The sequence below is a fragment of the Alligator mississippiensis genome, chromosome 1 (assembly GCF_030867095.1).
Source record: "Alligator mississippiensis isolate rAllMis1 chromosome 1, rAllMis1, whole genome shotgun sequence".
In the NCBI taxonomy this organism is placed as follows: Eukaryota; Metazoa; Chordata; order Crocodylia; family Alligatoridae; genus Alligator; species Alligator mississippiensis.
The window spans coordinates 468,604,680-468,623,061 of record NC_081824.1 but is presented as its reverse complement, the minus strand read 5'-3'; the positions used below and the strand labels follow the sequence as shown (position 1 = coordinate 468,623,061).

The 18,382-nt window shown below is 46.3% G+C and overlaps 1 protein-coding gene across 4 annotated transcripts in view; it reads right to left on the bottom strand.

The window, feature by feature from the left end:
* GDPD5 (glycerophosphodiester phosphodiesterase domain containing 5) overlaps window positions 1–18,382 on the bottom strand; it is a 305,947-nt gene that overhangs the window by 209,232 nt on the left and 78,333 nt on the right. The gene's annotated exons all lie outside the window — the stretch shown is intronic.

The window sequence follows — 18,382 nt, the reverse complement described above, 5'->3', positions numbered from 1 at the left end:
CGCTCTCTCCTGCCTAGGGCCAGGGGTCAGACTCCATGATCTACAAGGTCCCTTCTGACCCTAAAACTCTATGAAATCTCTATGATTATGATGGTGAATGCTAGGTCCTGCTTCTGGCATTGACAAGAAACACAGCAGAATTGCCGATGACGCATGAGAATGGTATTTGTCATTAATCTCCATATAGGCTTAAGATCCCCATCTCTCACTACAAGTTAGACTTAATACGACTTAAGGCATTGTTAAGCAAATGAGCGCCTGGCATTGATTAAATGAAAATATTATTGATAGCCCATTAGTCTGACCTTGTGGATATTCTTAAGAGGTATTCATTTCAATTATAGGTTCCAATTATACTGCAAAAGATTGGATTTCCTTTAAGTGCTTCCTAACTATGTACATAGACATTAAGTTCTTCAAGAACAGACTTTCCATTTCAAAATATAACTATGAACATCTCTAAGGGTCTTGCGCCCTGTTGGCACTGTAATGAGGTTTAAAATGCATTTCAAGATAAATTATATTAAATTTAACTAAAAATGACCTAAGATTACTACAGCCCTATGGTTGCAAGGAACTTCTTGTCTTCTGTCTTGCCATCACAGGTACCCACTCTGGGTTTGTACTGTGTCCACTGGTGTACTGTTTAACAGATCCGTTCAAAAGGATGGTCTATCGGGGACCTGAATCCCTTGCACCATGATCCTCCAGCCTCGGGGGTTTCTTGTACCTTGGAGCCCTAGGGACCATCATAGCTGCAATCCCCAGGATCCACGAGTTTCCTGCATTCCCAAGCCCTAGGGATTGTGCCACAATCCCTGGGTCTTGGAGGTGTGGGAAACCCCTGGGCCCTGGGGATCCTGGTTCCTTGCAATCCCTAGGGCTTGGGGGGTGCAGGAAACCCACAGACCTTCAGGATAGCAGCTGCTGGGCTCTGGGGTCCACACTGGGCATGGTGAACCCTGCGTATGGGAGCCCCATCAACTGACACGGCTCCCAGCTGCAGGGAAGACCCGGCTACACGTGCAAACTAAAGTCAGATAGCAACCAGCAATAAAGTTAATACACATTTTCAAGATCTAACTTTATAGCTGTTTGGAGTTTGTACTGTGTGGTAGTTACTTTGCATGTGTAGCTGATCTCCAGGTAATTGCACAATTAACCAGGTAATTGCACAATACCTGTAACATCTAGTGGGGGCCTTCATCAAGGACAAACAGGATGGATAAAAATTAACTTTTTTTTTCAATGATTTTTTTTTCAATCAGATTTTTTGGATCTAATCATAATTTTTTGTTAAGGTGCTTTAAAAAAAACCAAAAAAACAAACCTATATAAAGATAGTTTGTGGGGGGGCTGTGGGGACTACCTTTCTAAGCAGCACAGGTGGCAGCAGATCCTTCCAGCTGCCACTGCTGCTGGCCCCAGCCCTGTGGTACCGGCAGGGACCTGCACCACAACCCCGACCCGGTGCACGCCACGTCTGCTCCAGACTCTGCATCTCCAGTGCCGTCACCACTGCCTCCGGGCTGCCCAGTGGCTGCTCTGCATTGTCACCACTGAGGCAGTGGTGACAGTGCAAAGCAGCTGCTGGGCAGCCTGAAGGTGGCGGTGATGGTGCCAGTCACAGGGCAGGCTGGTGCAGCGTGGGCTCCGCTGGCTGCAGCAGGAAGCACCAGCAGAGGCAAGGGGGACAGGCTGCTTTTCCTCCTCACTGAGCAACAGTATCTGCCAAGCACAGGGTATGTCAGGTTGGGGATGTGGCACGTGTCCCTGCCGGTACCACTGGTCTGGGGCCAGCAGCAGCCTAAAGGAACTGCTGCCACCTGGGCTACCTAGAAAGGCAGTCCCGCTGCGGAGCTGTCTCAGTCCCGCTGCATGCCCAGGGACGGCAGGATGCAACACCACCAGACAGTGCCTGGGCTAGGCAGGATCAAGGGACCTGCCGAGGGCCAGACAAAGGCCCTCCACATGCTGGATTCAGCCCCCAGGCCATATTTTGCCCATCCCTGGTCTAGAAAATCCCATTAAGCATCTCTGTGATGCTTAGTTTCAGTTCTCAAACTGTGGATTTGTCTCTCCAGAGATAGCATCCTTGTAAACAGCAGTATATGGAGATGAGAGATGACAGAGCTGATTACCTACCCATCAGCCCTCGTGTCTCTCTGCAAGGGTGTGTATACAGTCAAGCCCTTACCTCTCTCAAAGTGCAAAGTTTCAAGAAGTTAAATGAATAGAGGATATCAAACAACAAGAATGCACTTTTTGTAGAAAACAATGATTAAATCGAGGCTTCCTGACCAGTGATTTAAAATTGATCTGATGTAAATCAAATCCACCCTGCAGACAAATACCATAATCATGGAGCCTTTCCCAAAAATAAGCCTCCAAAACTAACTTGGAAGGAATGTGCGTCTTAAGCATGGAAGTTGATTTTCTGGTCTCTGTCCTCCTATTTCACAGACCTGCAGTCCGTTTATAGCTCTTTTCAAAACCCTAGATCTGCCCATGGAGACCAATATTTCAGCAGCAGCTACAGTTTCAGCTTTTGGTTAAGCAGAAAAGGGAGGGTGTGCGAGCTAAAGATTAGGCTCTGTCCCTGCTCTACACAGTCATAACTCTGGAAAAGAGAAGTTCCCTTCATTCTGCCTTGCCAAAAACAAAAATGCTTGTCGTATTTGGGGCAGCTGGTAGGCTACTCTTTACTTATTCTTCCATTTCAGCTACGGACATTTTTGTACCATTACTCTCCATCACAGAATACAATTGTGAAGAGTCTCCCAAGGGAAGGAAAGCAGTAGTAATTTCATGGGAGATGTTGTTTCATGATAGTATAATCAGCTGTAGTAAACTATTCCAAAATAGGTCAAAAGACCATTTGATTCCTAGATGATAGTGTGGGAAGGGACCTCAACAGATAGAGTCCAACCCCCTGCCTGGGCAGGAAAGAGCGCTGGGTCAGATGACCCCAGCCAGATGCCTATCCAGCTGTCTCTTGAAGACCCCCAGGGTAGGGGAGAGCACCACCTCCCTTGGGAGCCCATTCCAGATCTTGGACACTCTTACCATGAAGAAGATTTTCCTGATATCTAGCTTAAATCTGCTCTCTGTCAGTCTGTGACCATTGTTCCTTGTTACCCCAAGAGGTGCCCTGGTGAACAGAGCATCTCCGATCCCTTGCTGCATCCCCCTAATGAATTTGTAGGTGGCCATGAGATCATCTCTCAGCCTTTTCTTGTGGAGGCTGAAGAGGTCCAGGTCCCTCAGTCTCTCCTCATAGGGCTTGTCCTATAAGCCCCTAACCATACGAGTGGCCTCCTCTGGACCCTCTCACGTCTATCAACATTCTTCATGAAGTGCGGCACCCAAAACTGGACGCAGTACTCCAACTGTGGTCTAACCAATGCCGCATAGAGGGGCAGTATCACCCCCTTGGATCTATTGGTCATGCATCTGCTGATGCATGATAAAGTGCGGTGAGCTTTGCTGATGATTTCGTCACGCTGACAACCCATGTTCATCTTGGAGTCCCCTATGACTCCGAGATCCCTTTGTGCTTCTGTGCTGCTTAGAGGGTCACTTCCCAGGCAGTCGGTGTGCTGCATATTTCTGCACCCTAGGTGCAGCACTCTGCACTTGTCCTTGTTGTGCTGCATCCTTGTGTACTGCCCACTTCTCCAACCTGTCCAGGTCTGCCTGCAATCATTCCCTACCCTCTGGAGTGTGCACTTCACCCCACAATTTAGTATCATCTGCAAACTTGGACAGAGTACACCTCACTCCCACATCCAAGTCGCTGATGAAGACATTGAAGAGTATAGGAGCAAGGACTGAACCCTGCGGGACCCCACTACCCACGTCCTTCCAGGTCAACATCGACCCGTCTACTACCACTCTCTGGGTGAGGCCACTAAGCCAATTTGCCACCCGCCAGATTGTGTAAACATCTATGTCACAGCCTCTTAATTTATTTATGAGAATGGGATGAGATACCATATCGAAGGCCTTGCTAAAATCCAAGAAAATGACGTCCACCACTACTTCGGTGTCTAAGCGTTTTGTGACCCTGTTATAAAACGAAACCAGACTGGTTAGCCATGATCTACCTGCTATGAATCAATGCTGGTTGCCCTACTGCATTATTTTTCCCGCTGGACTCCCACAAATGTGATCCTTCATAATCTTTTCAAACACCTTGCCAAGGATGGAGGTGAGGCTGACTGGACTATAATGACTTGGATCCTCTTTCCTCCCCTTCTTGAAAATAGGGACCACATCGGCCCTTTTCCAGTCCTCCGGGACCTGACCCGAGTGCCACGAGAGCTCAAACAGCCGTGCCAGTGGTTCTGCTAAGACACCGGCCAATTCCTTCAGCACCCTCAGATGCAGCTCATCCAGACCTGCCTACTTGAACACATCCAGTCCATCCAAGTGACTCTGCACCAAGTCAGCATCGACATTTGGTGGGCTGGTGTCCCTCTGATGCCCTTCTAAGAGCCCATTAGGAGACTTATCTTGAGCCCTGTTCAGGAACACCGAGGCAAAATATTCATTGAATAGCTCTCTGTCACTAATTGCTCCTCCTTGTTCAGTAGGGGTCCTATGCTGTCCTGCGCCTTCCTTTTACTCCCTACATACCTAAAAAATACTTTTTGTTGTCTTTAATTTGCGTTGCTAGCCTCAGCTCTGTAGATGCTTTGGCCTTTCTAACTGCCTCCCTGCAAGTGTGAGCCAAGTAGTTATACTCCCCCTTGTTAGCTTCCCCTGCTTCCACCGCCTATATGCCTTCTTTTTTGTCCTTAAGCTCCCTTGGATTTATCTGTTTAGCCAAGGAAGTTTTTTGGCTCCTTTTCCCTAGTACTGGGATAGTCTCCCTCTGCACCTGAAAGATTGCTTCCTTTAGGAACGACCACCCTCCCTGGACTCCTATCTCGCCAATACACCTATCCTGCAGTGCATCATTGACTAGACTCCTACAGACGCTGAAGTCAGCCTTCCTAAGCTCAAGCACTTCCACCCTACTAGTTCTCTTACCCACCCTACGCCATATGGTGACCCAATAGGTTTATTCGTGCCCTACACATATGTTACTTCAAAGAGCACAAGTCCTACTTCCAGTGCTTCTCCACCCTCCAGTCCTTTTTGCAAAACGAAACCAATATTCCCAGGATCATCAGTGCCAACAAACATGTTTGCGCAACTGTAAATGAAATAATATTTTAAAATGCGACTCACTGCCTATTTCATTGGCAAGCATAAAGCAACCCTTCTGACTTCAGCTATGAGAAAGCAACTTTAATAAGTCTGTTTACATTCACCGTGTGTGCAAGAACCACTTGGAATAAGAAATAAGTTATGAAAGGGTTCAACCTTGTGAGTCATCCCAGGCCCTGAACATGTTTCTGCACTAAGAAGCAGAGAATAACGTTAACAGAGAAATAAAGCAAGAGAGCCAAGAGACCTGCAAGTTCACAAAGCCCGTTGGATCGGCCGGGCAAGTTCCAGAACAGTCACATCAACAGTCTATTTTTATGGGGATGGCACAAAGTCTTTGCAAGGCCCAGCTGTGACAAAAATCCACAGTTGGCCTTAGCAGGGAAGACAAGGAGCACGGGCAATTATTTGAAGCTGCTTTGGTTTGCAAAGCAGCAGGGAATGACCTGAGTTGGCAAGGGCCGGCTGACAGAGGACCACACGGGTTGGACTTGCCATTCGCAGTTCCTAAAAACTGACATATTTACATTTGCAAAACTACATTCTGACCTCGTTTTTTTTTTTTTCCCCTTTAGTCCTCCAATTAATGAAAACTCTACATCAAAGATAATACTTCAAAGGGATTACAGAAGAACAATTTAGGCTTTAATCTCAACTAAGTCAATAAGTACAAGATATGCTAACACCCTCTAAAGTCTTTATTCGCAAGGTTTTCGGAAGGGGGCACATCTAGAACCCAGCATTTGGGGTGCTGGCGGTCTATCGGGTCCCCAGCACTCCAAGGGAGAAGAGGGAATGGGAAGGAAGGACTTAAGAAAAGTTATGAGCAAGTCTCTTGCAGAGCAAAATCCAAAAGCATTCTCCATTCCTTCTACAAGCTCATCTCCCGTGCTCGCGGAAAGTTTTGTTCCCTTTCATCACGGAATAGCAAGGTTCCCATTGACGATGAATAACAGGGAGCAAGGACTTTTTCCCATCTTTAAGGGACAGGCCATTTTGAAGCAAAACAATATATTCTTAGGGATTCAATCTCTGACTTGTGTGGGAGAATTTCATTGCAATTGCAAGCCCCCATACACTTCCCAAATCAATTCCACATATTTCCCCTCTTCAGCAAAAAGTTCCCCCACTTCAGACAAAGGCAACATCTATTCCTAGTAGCACAAGCTGCACGGGGACAAGACAGGATTACAAAAACCAGAGAACAAGAGCGGACATTCAAAGCTACATCAAAGCTAGTTCAAGCTGACAAACGAAGCACGTTTGAACTTTCTGAAAAGCAAGGGAGCAGTCCCATGAAGGTCATCTAACAGAGGTACAGAACAAGTTATGACACTTAGGGCAAGGGGTCATGAGGTACAGGTCATGAATCTAGACTATTTTTAGTCATAGTAGTAAAAGACACAAAGAGAGAGACAATGAAAGCAAAATGGAGAGAGAGAAAGAGAAATTCAATCTAAAACATGGGATTTGAGATGTAGATGGTAGCAAACTAATCTTTAAAATGTGTGCCTTGGAAAGTACTACCCAAGCCACACTTAGCTGGATACTGAACAAGCTGTACACAACCATGGAAATATTTTGAGCATCACTATGGGCTGCTCAGATGAAGACATCTGCTCAATGTGCTGAGGTCCAAAAGTTAAAAGAAAAATTAAAATAGGATGCAAGAAAAATAACAGTGAAAAGCAACCTCCCAGGAATACCGTGCTCTGCATTGGTCATCACCTGAATTATCTGAAAGGCATAGCAGCAATAGAAGGATGGCAGAGATTTGCAATGAAAAGGTAGCAACGGTGCGAAAAAAATATCTATGTGAAGACAGGGTGTGTTCAGAGTGGAAGTGAGGAGGGTCATAACTGTATATGAAGTAAAGAGCGGCGAAGGGAAGATAAGTCCCAACTTGCCTAATTATCTTCCCTTACAGTACAAATAGCATCATATACATTCAAAGGAAAGATTATTAAAAAACACACATCTGCTCACTAAGCATAATTAAACTATGGTTTCAATTATATATCTTGTGGCAATGAATGCCAATAGCTGCTTAGGAGTCAAGAAAGGATCAGCCATTTATCTGTACAATAAGAATGTCACTGAAAATTAGGGTTGGCGAGCCAGTCAATTGATTGATCAAATATGGTCAAGGGACTTCCTATTTTCTGAACTGGTCAATGATTATAGCAATTTTACAAAAAAACTTTTTGTAGTCTTCTTGGCAGAAATATGATTTATTTATTTATTTTTACACATTTCCTAATGGAAAGTTTGTGCTTTTTCTGTGCATTATTTGGACCTACTGGATTTTTTTTTTTTTTTTTTAATTTTTGACCAATACTTGTTTGGTCAATTGACCAATCTCCATTTGACGTCCGTTGTCAAAGGATAACTCTTAAAAGGTTCATGCGACAGGAAGCATTAACAGTTTATCCCAGGACATGACAAAGTGTATCTGAATGGTTATCCTGGAGTTGTATCATTGAGTCAATGGCAGTACATTAAGCTGCTCAATGAACTCTGATGTGAAAGGTGATACATAGGGACCTACCAAAAATCACAAGTTTGCAATTTTGGACAGGCTCCACGAAAAAGCGTGGGATACGTAACAAAAAAACAAAAAAAGTAAAAACCAAAAAAAAACTTACCAAAAATTAAATCTTGGCTCCCTCTGTGGAGCCAGCAGTCCTCATGGCTGCTGCGGCCTGGAAACAGCCCACTGGGGAGGAAGTGGGGGTAGAGAGCTGCCAGCACAGCAAGATTGCCATCATCCCTATCCTTCATTGCTGATTGTCTGCAAGGGGTGGGACCACATGACAGACAACCCTCATAGCCAATCAGCAGTAAGGGAAGAGACCACACAATGAAGAGCCCTCAAAGCCAATTGGCAGTGAGGCCACCAGGGCCCCTCATCCAGATGTGTAAGGGGAAGGGGAGCACCACATGCCTCCTGCTAAAATAGCCGCCAGGCCTGGGGTCTGCCTGCAACGTCGGCTGCCTCGACTTCGGTAGACCTCTAGTGATATGCCTACATACCAATCCCATGGTAATTCTGTACCAGGACAAATATGGTTACAACTTGCCCAGGGACAAATAAAACATCTGTTCGTAGAGTAGCACCAAAAAATAAAATAAAATAAAATAAAATCAAGACTATGATTCTGGACAATGTCTTGCACTGGTTTTGTACAAGTTCACGTGTCATAGAAGAGTGGAAAATTAGAGTTGGAAGAGACCTCAGGAGGTCACATCTAGTCCAACCCTCTGCTCAAAGCAGGACTAACCCCAACTACATCATCCCAGCCAAGGCTTGGTCTAGTTGGGTCTTAAAAACCTTCCAGGATGGAGAGTCTACCACCTCTCTGGGTCATCTGTTCCAGTGCTTTAGTACCCTCCTAGTGAGACATTTTTTCCTAATCTCTAACCTAAACTTCCCTTGCTGCAACGTGAGCCCTTCTGTCACCTGCCCACAGTGAGACCAGTCCAGCTCCATCCTCTTTGTACCCCCCCTGCAGGGAGTTGAAGGCTGCTATTCAATCCCCCTTGGTCTCTCTCACCTCTAGACTAAATCAGCCGAGTTCTTCCAGTCTTTCCTCACAAATTATGTCCCCCAACTGCTGAACCATTTTCATTGCCCTCTGCTGGACTCTCTCCAACTTGTCCACATCCTTTCTGTAGTGGGAGCCCAAAACTGGACACAGGACTCCAGATGTGGCCTCACCAATGCCAAATAGAGGGGAAGAATCACTTCCTTTGACCTGCTGGCAACAACCAACCAATGCAGCCCAGGATGCTGTTAGCCTTCTTGGCAACAAGGACACACTGCTGGATCCTATTCAGCTGCTTGTCCACTGTCACCCCCAGGTCCTTTTCTGCAGAGCTGCTGCCCAACCAGTCACCCCCAGCCTGAGCTGTCCTAATCCTCCTCTTGCTACCGACATACTTGCAGAAACCCTTCTTGTTCCCCTTCACGTCTCTTGCTAGCTGCAACTCCAATTGAGCTTTGGCCTTCCTAACTTCAACCCTGCGTGCCCGAGCAATGCTCTTACACTCTTCCCTAGTTGTTTGTCCAAGTTTCCACTTCTTATAAGCTTCCTTTTTGTGATGTAGCTCACTGAAGAGTTCCCTAATAAGCCAAGTTGGTCTTTTGCCATACTTGCTAGTCTTCCTGCACATTGGGATAGTTTGTTCCTGCGCTCTCAGTAACGTTTCTTTAAAGCACAGCCAGCTCTCCCAGACTCCTCTCCCCTCCACAGCAGACAGCCAGAGAAACTCCATACTGGCAGGCACTACTATAGCACCTACCCACTACAAAGGTTCATCTCTAGCTTGCCTTCTGCCTAACCACTAGACAGTGGGAACTGGCACCAGTGCTAGTTTAGCCCTTGCTTTTTCCCCAGGGTAATTCATACATAAGCTTAATGTCATGCCAATGGAGAACTGTAGTCACATGCCTGCTCCTTGCTTCACACCAGTGAAAGGGCAGACTATCTCGATATAAACTCACCGTTTCCACAGTTGTATCTAAGGATGTTAAAAATTGTCAGGAAAGTTGAAGGGAACTCATCAGCTCCACAGGGAACAGGCTGTCAAATTTCTAAACTGACCGGACAGTGCACGAGAGATTGGGAATGGACTGGGAGTCTCTGTAAGGGAAAGGCCCAAAATAAGAAGAGGGTTTGCTCAGGCAAAAGCATATTAGCAAAGTCACTGATGCCTTTTTTTTATGCTCCTTTTGGTATCGCCCAGCAGCTGGAAAATGAGACTTGGCACAAATGAGAAAATGAGATTTGGGTGCGGCCAGCTCTTCAAAGAGCATCAGTATCTGCTCCGCAGACCACCAACCAGAGGCAGGAAACATGGCTTAGAGCCATCCGGACACATAGAAACAAGATGTCCAGACCTCGCTGAGTTTACTCTAAGCCACAGATGTCAAAGATGTAGCCTGTGGGGTGCATCCAGACTGCAGATCCACATCACGTAGTGGTTCATTTGGCCCGTGGACCAGTCCTACATTGCTCATCTGGCCTTTGGAGCCAGAGGAGTTTGCTGGTGCTCTTGTTCTCAGCACTGATCCTGTAAACATTTACCTATTTGAGTTGGGATAACTCATCTGCACAGCCACTTACACCGGTCACCCTTAGCTTATCACCTTCCTCAGGGTGTGGTAAGGTAACAGTAATGTCTTAAGTGATAAGGGCTCTGGTAATTGCTGTTCTTCTGCAAATGTTGCGAGGAGGCAGCTGGCACATTGCCCTGCAAACCCCGTGCACCACGAGCAGGAGAACTGCCCGGGCCGACACCACACCGGGGAAGCTTGACAGTAAAAAACCAAGCAGGAGCAGAGAAGCAAGGCAGACGCAGGGATTCAGGATGCCAGACAGCGCTGGCAGGAGCAGCTGTTCCCCTTGGCAGGTGTACAGCAGCGAAGGAACGTGAGCCATGAAATGAAGATGAAAAAGTAAGCTGGACAACAAACCAGCAGTCACGCACTGCGCATCGGAGAAAGGCTCGTCTCGAGTGAGATACCAGCTGGTTCGGAAAGCTGGCGCTTAGGGGAGATCTCCTGTGGGCAGCATCAAGAGGGAAGCCAACGTGACACTTCATGGTCAAGGGGATGACAAGGCATCAGCGCGGTCCAGAAGGAGGAGCGGACTCTGCGCCTGAACGAGGTAGATGCGAGCGAAGAGGTGAACGGCGAGCCGGGTGGCCAAACACTAAGTGGGACACAGCAAAACAAGCTGCCAAGAACTCAAAGCCAAAGGATAAATGCAGAGGACTTGAGCACAGATGCACAAAAACAGTGGGGGTAGGGGTGGAAAGAGAGAAAAAAATTACTTGGAAATGTGCAGGGGAAGCTCTGAGCTGAAAGAAGCCTCCGAACAGAGAACCCGTATCTACCCGGCGTGTGTTTTACTGAGAAAGGAAACGAGAACAGATTTTGGAAATCCAACAGACGGACACGCTGTTTCCCTTATGCAACAAGGGAGTCCCCCCCCATCACCTTCTTCATTTCCCCCTCCTTTAGCATCCCCATAAAAGCTCTCCTCGGCTGCACCTTAATTGTCAGCTGGCCGTCTTCTCAGACGTGGCTTTTATCTCCTCTAAAAAGTACTGGAAGCTAAAAAAGGGAGGGAGGGGGGAATTGGTAAATCCCCACATACTACTGTAGCTTGCTCTCTGGTTTGCTTAAGGAACCATCTTCTTCTAACTCCCCAAAACATGATTTTTCTGCCAGCACACAGAGCACAAACCCTGCCAACAGGCACTCAGCTGAGTGCAAGGGAGACGCCGACACACCCACCACACGCACCGATCGTCTCTAATTGTTCCAATTAAGGCTAAATTAAATTTATATTCAATTTGCACATCTGCTGCAGGACTGGTACCCAGAGACTTCAGTGCCATCCCTGTTCATACCCTGGGAATTAGTGATGAGTGGAAAAAAAACGAAAAAACCTGGTTTTACAGATCACAAGCTTTTGATTTCCCATAATTGCTCCACCCTGCTCCAAGAACAACAGTCTTCAACAATATTCTTAATACAATTCCTCTTTTGTTGAGAGGCAGCAGACTGTCCTCGTATGTTTTATGTCTTTTCTCTTGAGTAACCACCATGCATAAAAACCAACTTGCAAAGCCAAGCATTAAAAGTACTGTTGTCAGAAAACCAGCAATGTAAGAAAACAGCATGCAACGGATCTGTTCCTCCCCTGTCTTCGGAGTTGGGATTTCTGTATTCCAAGCAAAAGTACATTTTTACCGCTTCCTGATAATTATCCCTACAAAAAAAAAATAATAATCAACACAGTTATGGGAAAGCATGCCAGCTCCAATTTAAAGATCACTGCCAACAAAGTCAGCAATACAGAACCAAGCTATTACCTTAATAAACGGTGCGAGGGTTTTTGCACAGGTATGATCGACAGCAGAGAGGGGAGCAAAATCTTAACTGGTGACACACAGAGAATGAACTCACCTGGATTTCCCAGTACTTAACTAAGTGTGAGAGTCGGGAGCTGGAAGCTTTTCTTTACTTCTCATTCACCATATCAACAGGGACAGTTTGGCATAATTGAGACCAAAGGAACCAGCACACAACTGCTTTTCAGAGTACAGTGACACTTCAAATTGCGGCTGACAAATCTCAAAGGAACGAAAACTTTAGAAAAGGTGGGAGGACGAGTGTAAAGGAAAGAGAGGAAATCGCATAACGGTCTGTGCAATTCACTGGCAATCCTGATTCCAGTACAATGCTGAAAAGACCTTACTTTAAGAGTAGGCCAGTCTTAGGAAAAACAACTATAAAACATCCGTCCTAAAAAAAAAAAAAAGGATAAAACCAATATAAACTGTATCCCTGCCCCCAAAGAGTTTACAATCTAAATAGACATAATTTAATAGAACGTATTTACTAAGGGAAAAAGACGGGTTACAGTAGGATCACGCAATTACTCAGCTTGAGAACATGCCTGCCTTGATTGCTTCACGATGTGTATAATTTTTTAAAGCCCATAAGAAGTGGATCAAGACTAGAATGAGGACGGTGTGATTTTCCATTCTGCAATATAACAGCACATTAAGTGCTTCAAGAGGAAGCTTTCTGCATCGGACTTGGCACATCTGCATCGCGCTCCGTCCACATTCCTCGCTTTCAAAGAGGATCATGAAATGCAGGTCCAGATCATTTCACATTCAATATTACAGATCAAAAGTGCTTGAGAACGGGAAGAAATAGCTTTAAAGCAGGACAGGAAAGATGGTGCTTGATGTTATTATGGGAACGCTCCCTCGAGAGAATGGAATAAGTTTAAATTCATGTCCAAGAGGCTGGCTAGCAAGTCCCCTCCAGGCGGAAAATAAATAAATCAAGACTCCATCTGCCAACCAATTATAGAAGATCATATTTCATTTTCCTTACAGAATGGACACCCATAAGGGATTCATAAACTCATTTATGGGCTACAGCTCCAACATCTATTAGTCAAAGTGCTTTCAATAATTTTAAAAGATCTTTTTATTACCCTGAACCTTAACAGTACCCATTGCATTAGTGTCCCCATCTCTGATGTTTTTCAAGGCACAGCTTCCAACATTATTAGCTAATTAGCTAACTGGGTGGGATGGAAACGGCTATATTTGCTGAGTGCTAGTCCAGCAAATACATCTACTTTACCCAACATTTTCAATGCTGGTACATCTACAGATAAGATTGAACCATACCATTCTTGCTCCCACATACTGGGATGTTGCCCACACAACACAATCACTTCATTTCTTCCCTACAATGATGCCCTAACTAGGTAAACAAGAGATTACCTTATTTCATTCATCAATTTATTCAGCTCATCAGTAACTATGAAGACTGAAATCCAGTTACTCACTATATAAGGACTGAATAATGCTGTCAGTCCTTATGGTCTTGGCAAGCCATGAAAAGGGAGGTTTTGAGTCCCAAACAGTCAAGAGTGGCAGGTGATTTTGGATGCCCAACTCCAAACCGCCTTGGCTAGGGCTTCTGATGAACAAAAACCTCCTAAGCCTGGATCTTTGGGGATGTGAGGAAGAACCGGGGTTGGGCTGCAGGAAGGTAGAGGGGTCAGTAAAAGTCCTCCCACAGATCAGAGGTAGGGGTGGCATATTCTGCCCATAAGAGAAGATAGGGGTCGGTCTGTAGCAAGAACCATACAACAAACAGCAAAGGCAAAGATAATGTGGGAGAAGGGGATACAAGAAAAAGTAGTCACTGACTTAACACGTCAAAGCCAAAACACACGAAAAACAAGGTCCAGAAGTGTTGGAGAGCCCAGCTCATGGAGAGGCATCAATTGAGTGGGGTGCTCTTTCTGTTGTGCCAGTCTCTTGAATATTGGGTGGCATCCTGTGTGACAGACCACTGAGGGTCAGTGAAAGGGTACAGGGTCAGTGACGGACACTACACTATCATCATTCCCCTCCTTAATAACCCCGTTGTTTTCTGCCCCCCAAATGTACTGATTTAAAATAGGGAAAGGAAATAGGAGGGCTTGGAGCTTAATGCCAGCATGTTCTTCTGTTGCACCTTCCAGCAAAGGATCTACAACTGCTTTATAGACTGTCCTAGAAAAGGGCTAGAAAGGATCTCAAGAGGTAATCTAGTCTACCTCTTACTGACCAAGACAGGATTATTCTTAGTTAAAAGATCCCAAACAAATGCTCATATAACCAACAATTAAAAACTTCCACTGATGGAGACCCCACCACCTCCCAGTAACTATATTCTAGTGAAGAATCACGCTCCAGGTTATTCCTAATACCTAACTTTAAATCTCTCCTTTGCCATTGAAGCCCATTATTCCTTGTCGTCTTCCCAGTGGGCACAGAACTCTTTATAAATACGCTTCAGGGCATTTTGAAAACTTAAATCTCACACCCTGGCCTTTGCATCTAAATAATCCCAGTTCTTTTAACACTCCCTTGTAAACTCCATTTGCTATCTCTCTAATCATTTTTTGCTGCTTTCCTCTAGACTTTTCTTAAACGTGCTTACATTTTGTGAAATACAGTACTCAAAAACTGAACACAATACTCCAGCTGAGCTCATTCAACACTTGTGAGGAGTGGAAGAATCGCTTCCAGCAGCTTGCATAAAAGATATTGTTAAAACACCCCAGCATCCAAAAAAGCTCATTGCAACAATATTACACTGCTGACTTCAGTTCTGATTGTAGTGCGCTATAACCCCCAGGTGCTTTTCTGAGGTCTTGCAGCCCAGACGGTCCTTCCCCATTTTGGGCGCTGACAGACGGGATGGTTTGTCATACTATTGGCCACTGAAAGCGCTCTACAGCCATGCACCGACAGAGCGCTTTAAAAATACCTGATGGTGTAACAATCTGAACCCTCATTACACGAGGGTTCAGGTGAAGGCTTCATAAACTTCTGTCAGCGTGCACTGGAGCAAGGCTGGGCTGATGCAAACCCGGCCCTGTTCCCGGCGCTCTCTTCAGAATGGGAGGGGGAGAATTGAGGGGAGTGAGTTCGGTTTGGGGTTTGCCCAGCCAGCACTGGAGGGTGGGAGAGATGGATTGGAGACCCCCTCTCCCTCCACCCCAAGGTAGGGGCTCCAATCCACCTGCCCCTCCCCACTCCAGAGCAGGCTGGGGACACCCTAGAACAGACCTCCCTCCTATGCCTTCCTCCACCTGTCGTCCTGAAACAGCACAGGAGCTTGGAAAGGGGGATGGGGCTAGGGGACAGACACTGCAGACATGCAGTCTGTCTCTCTCTGGATCAGCTCCAAAGTAGAGCGCTCTATCATCCACCCTCCGGATCCTACAGCGAATGTCTGTTGAGTTGGGAAGGTCAGTCTAACTCATGGCACTTTCTGTGAAGCACCATGAGTTAGACTGGGCAGCTGCACATCTGTCAGCACCCTTTGTGATTGTGCGTGAGATTGTTCCACCCTAGGTCTAGTACTTCGTAGTACTTTGTACTCATCCTTATTGAATTTCAACCTGCTTATTTCTGATCATTTTTCTAATTTACCAAGGTGATTCTGAATCCCAGTCCTGTCCCCTAAAGTGTCTGCTGCTTCACCCAGTTTACTAAGCTTGTGCAAACCACAAAGAGTACTCGTATCCATCCTCCAAGTCAACAGTGGAGACACCGAATAGTGCCAGGCTTTCTGGACACAGGTCCGGTACCTTAGCACAGGAGGAATCAGGTTGTTAAAAATCCCTTGATCTCGACAAACCCAAGATCTTTATCTTTGATATCTTCCAGCCGCTTCAAAATAGATTCTGAGGATATGCTGCAGATAGGAGTGACAAAATTAGACTGGTCTAATTCCTTCTTTTGCTTTTTTTTTTTCCAAAATGGGCACAATATTTGCTTTCTTCCGAGTCCTCATTTGACCTTCAAGGCTAGGGTCAGAAGTTACCCATAAACTGGCTTAAGTGATCAGAAGCTGGTTTAAACCTGTAACAGAACACAAGTTCACTGAACATACACCAGTTTCAAAATAGCTGAAACTAATTTAAGATAAACCTGGTTGAATGTAGTATCAGACTTAACTTATTTGGGTCAAACCAGTTTCTGCAACTTCTGTCTCAGATCCCTTGCTGGTTTAAGCTAAACCGGAGTCCTCCAGCATCCAAGCACGCTCTCTGGGCTGTGCTCTCTGCTCCAGCGGAGCAGGGCAGGAGCCACCCCTCTGCTCCCCAGCCGGAGCAGGGACAGGCAGGGGTAGGGACCTGGCCAGACGCTGGCCCTGGAAGGGAGCAGGGAAAAGGTTTATTGCCCCCCATCCCCTGTCCTACAAGCATGGACCTGCATTTCTCCAGCTGCTCCAGCAGCAGGGGCATGGCCAGCCCCGGCACTAGTTCAGAGTGAACTGACAAGGAGGGGATTTAATTCCCCCCCATCCTTCGCCCACCAGCACGGACCTGAGCCGGGGTCTACCTGGCACTTCCCACTTGCTGCTGCAGCAACGGGGCCACGGCCAGATGCCAGCTAGCATGGCCCCCTGAGGCAAAGGGGACAGAGAGGGGGTCATTCCCCCCTCCCTGCCCCCTCTACCCTTGGGGAACCACAGCCAGGGTCTGCCTGCCCCAGCCCCCACCGCCGCTCACTACCTCAGCAGGGCAAGTGGCAGGATAAGCCCCCTCGTGCCCCCATGACCAGACGCCAGAGGGAGGGGGAAAATCTCCCCCTCCCTGCCCCGCATCTCCTGGCCAGAGCGGCTGCAGACATGTGCCTGCATTTTCTCAGTCCAGGAGGAATGTCTGTTCACTTGCAAATTGGTTCAACCTAGCCAGGTTACACTAACCTGCAAAGACTGAATCAATTCAGCCTCCAGCTTTTTCAATGTCTGTCCCTAGCCCATAACTTCTCAGATGCAATAGCCAATAGCTCTATTATTACCCCAACCTTGATTTTTCTATCTTGAATCTCATCTAGCCCTGCTGATTTGAAGATATCCAGCATTTTTAACCTTTAACCTGTTCTTTCCCTACTTCAGTCAATTATCTACTCCTCTACCCTCACTGCTAACAGATAACTGACCTTTTTTGTTTGGCAAAGACTGAAGGAAAACATGCCTTTAGACACTTCAACCTTCTCTGCATGGTCAAATTCCTCTCCTCATTTAGTACACGATCATTTAGTACACGATCTACTCTGCATGGGTTCCTTGGTATCCCCATGTTTTCCATTAGTACTTTAAGCAAACAAAGTTATCTCCCGATGGGACTGTTAAAAGCAGCACTACCAATTTTCACTGGTGTGTCTGTGTCAGCTATGGGTGTGACAAGATCGTGGCCAGTTGCCAATGTAGCTCTGCCAGCAATATGCCTGGTCTGGACAGTTATGCCAACAGAAGAGTGCTTATGTTGGCCTGGTTAAGAATACAAGAAGTGCCATACTGGGTCAGACCAATGGTCCATCAAGCCAAGTATCTCGTCTGCAACAGGAGCCCTGAGTGGATGCTTTAGAGGGAGTGTACTGAATGAAGGTATATCTACAATGAACTATCCCCATCACACCCTCCCCAGCATCCACCATCATTGGTTCATCACTCAAGAAGGTGGTACGGCTAAATCAGTGATTTTCCACCAGGTGCCATGGTATGCTAGGGTGCAATAACCTCCTTTTAAAGGGTGCTGAGAGGTGCCACACATTATTAGCACTGTTAGGTGGTGCAAACACCTAAAAATGATTCACAAGGTAAACACAGAGATTTCAAGGACTCTATAGTGTCAAAACCATTCCCACCTGTTGTGGGCTCTTAGCAACAGAAGAATTGCTCTAGTATTTTTCCATAGTTAAAAAAGCCTCGAGTGAAAGCTAAGAGCTGGCATTTTCTGAAAGGCGCCTCGTGTCTACAGAGGTTAAGAGCCACTGGACTAGGCTAACAGAAAGACACTCCTGCCAAAAAATCCCCGGTGACACTATGGGGCTCTGCTGCCATGGCTCTGCCAGCATTGCTATAGCAACTGCAGCTCTGTAAGGTAGACAGCCTTTGGATGCTGCACAGCATGACTATTATCCCGGCTGTAAAAAGGACTGGGGGAAAGGAGGGAAGAACAGAGACATTGGACCCAGCTCCCTCGTGTAATGCAATCACCATCTACTTCAATAGGGACAGGGCTGAATCCAGAATCACTTGTCCAAGTCTCTGCCTGGAGCCCCT